Raw genomic sequence first — 3253 nt, 5'->3', positions numbered from 1 at the left:
AAAACGCCCCAAAAAAAACATGGTTGGCCTACTATACTTTTACTATAGTTACACCATTGCTAATTTTCGTAAGGGATTGTGTATAATAATATGAAATAAATGTTTTAATAGATTATGACATCACAAAATATCAGGGAGTGAGGTTTATTTGATTGCGATGCGAAGGAGGGTTACTGACTGTAAACCCATCAGAACTGGGTTGCGGCGCAGGGGTCGGGACTAACGACAGATCATTGCAGGGTATCAGTCATATACATCGTTAGATCAGGGTTTTTAACTTATTAGAGGTACAGAACGCCACACAGCAACTTTTCGGCATTGCAACCAAGCAAAAATCAATCGAAATGATCACAAAAAGTAAAGACCAAGCGCCTAACAAGGTCTCCGCGCGTTAATTAGAATGGTTTGTTTTCCCCCTCGGCATAAACGGTTATGACGTTTTTGTGGGCGTTCCCAGCAATGCCGAACAAGTCTATTTTGTGGCTAGTTTTGGCGAGTGATCGTGAGTATCCTCTTTACACTTTGGACATCTGAATTTTTAATCAATATTTTCAGAGTGCAGTGCAGTCCTCATCTCCTGAGCTCTCAGATGAGCTCACCGCTGCCCTCACTGTTTCTTCTCCTATATCTGAAGAGCCGGAGTATGGGGACCTCACCTCAGTGCGGTGGTGGGAAACAATGGAGGCAGGAGAAACTGCATGCCCCACATCCCTGGTCTTCAGTGATGAATCTGAAAAGGCTGAATCTCCGCACTCAGGCTTCCCAGATGCAACCCTGAAGACCAAGGAGCCGTGGAGGCAGAAGAAGACACAGGGTGCACCAGTGCCCACAGTGTCTCCTGAAGACACACCCATGCGCACCAAATCTCTCCAGAGAGAAGCTGTGCCAAAACCTAAGATCCCTGAGCAACTGAGGCAGGACCTGCTGCAGCAGAAGCCTCAAGCCTCTTCTGTACAAGGTGATCCCATGGCTTCCAAATCCCCAAAGGAAGCACCTTTACCTGACAGGAACCCTGTGCATGCCGGGACCCCACGGGGAGCCGCCTCCACAGAAAACAAACTGGGTGTGGAAATCAACAAGGTTCAGTGGAAGCTCAAACTGTGGAGGCAGAACCATCAAGCCCCTCAGTCAGTGTCTCAACTCACCTTGAAGATGGTTAGTCCCTTCTATCTCCGAGCTTTACTTAGACTTATTTAAAAACTGAAACACTACAGCTAAAGTTTTCTGCATCCTCTATTTAAAACTGTATTATATTCCAATATAAATGAATCTGGGACGAGTATCATATCCTTTTCAATTCACAGACCCCCTCATGGTAGAAGCAATACGTCTTTAGATTTTCTCTAAGAATCACTCATTAAATTATTAAATCATTACATCTGTTTCTTCAACAGGACCCTGCAGATGTGGGCCGGCGGTCACCTACAGAAACAAAGCAGCGCATGACAAACAAAATCAAAGACCAGCAGTTGGGACCAAACGGCTTAAAGCATTAATACGTCATGCTTAATGGAATATTTGAAATTATTTAATATTTGTATGTTGTGTTTGTATGTACTAACTATGATTTTATGCATAATAAAGAATAAAACATAATCTGTGCATTATTTATTTATTTAGGACAACACGCATCTTTTAACACTTTAGGCCATTATAGATCATTTTTGGGGTGTCTGCTCCAGGACATGGTCTACCTTACTTCCATCAGTGGGTTCAAAGCTGCTTGATTGACAGCTGTTCTTAGAATGCATTTCTCTCTCTTGAAAGGATGATGAACTTTGATCAGGATCCTCCACTTGTTCAGCTTCAGGGTTTTTTGGTTTCTGCTGCTTGATGGTGACACCTCTTACATCCGATATAAAATAGACCCAGTGGTGTCACTATCAGAAGTGACATTTTTGTGTTAATAGTTTGAGCATATGACAGTAATGTTAGTTTTGAATATAAATTTATGCAGACAAAATATTGATATTTTGTGCTGAAGAGTAGAGCTCAGGGTTTGGTTGTTGGTGGCTCCATTAAGGTAAATACTACATAACATATTACGTGTTTAATAAATGTATATGCTAATTAAGTAGGTCATACATTTTCAGGCAGATTTGCAGGGTTTCAGACAGTTAAGAAGGTGTCTTTGTTAAACTACATACATCAAAACACTGGGATTTAACATTTATATTTTTGGATGGTGCAAAGCGAACGCATTTTGTTTATTATATTTTATAATATATATATTTTTTTTCTATATTTTGAATTTAAAAATGTATAGCACACAAACTTCATTACATGTATATAAATGACAGACTTTTGACCTTTGCTGAAATTAACATTGCATTTCTCAATCACTAGAGGGCGCCACTATATAATTTGGGTATGTAACGTAGTTTTTCTGGGTATAGCCTATTAAAATACACATAAAGACAGTCACTATATATTTGGCATAATAATGTAACCTGAAAAATCAATGAAAAAAAAAAACCAGTTTGTTTCAAAGTGTCTGCCTGCGTCCCAATGTGCAACCATCCATCCTAAATTATATGTGATATTAGTAATTTTCAATACTATTTAGGGCATTACTATTTAGGGTGGATAGTATGCACATTGGGACGCAGGGTCTGATTCAAACGATTCAGCAGGTTTTAGGTTATAAATGTTGCTGATGGGATTAGATACATTCAGTGACTCCGAACTTTTTAAACAGTTCAACAAACAGATTCATTATGTGGGGATCGATGCTGCATCTATTTCTGTAGTAGAACAAAAAAGGGCGTTTATAGTAGCGGTACTCAAACCGATACAGACGTTTTTATCCTGTTTTAACCAATTGCTAAAATATAGAGGTCCACCTCTAAACGCCCATGGTTTGAAAACGCCCCACTGAACGCCATAGCCTTCTGCATTTAGGCCTTTAATTTGTGGTTTCAGACGATCAGGTGATTCGTTCAAAAACAGCTGACATCCGCATGCTCTAAACGTCCCAAATAAAACCATATCTAGATACACAAGTTCACTTTCCTCGTCGGGTATTGATCGGCTCATTACGAATTAAACATGTCCGAGGCAGTTCAATGAATCATGAGTTGCTGATTCACTGAATCTTTAATTCAGACCGGTTGCGGTTTGTGAATCTGATTAAAAAAATCGATTCGTTCACAAATCGAGTATTGCTCATTGGGGCCATAGACTGTATAAAAACATGGACGTAGTGTCCGTGACGTCACCCGTAGGGTTCCGAAGAGAGTTTTTGAAGCTCAAA

The sequence above is a fragment of the Sinocyclocheilus rhinocerous genome, unplaced genomic scaffold (genome assembly GCF_001515625.1).
Source record: "Sinocyclocheilus rhinocerous isolate Xijiao unplaced genomic scaffold, SAMN03320098_v1.1 scaffold1376, whole genome shotgun sequence".
Classification (NCBI taxonomy): Eukaryota; Metazoa; Chordata; class Actinopteri; order Cypriniformes; family Cyprinidae; genus Sinocyclocheilus; species Sinocyclocheilus rhinocerous.
The sequence above is the reverse complement of the archived record's forward strand: the minus strand, read 5'-3'. Positions refer to the sequence as shown.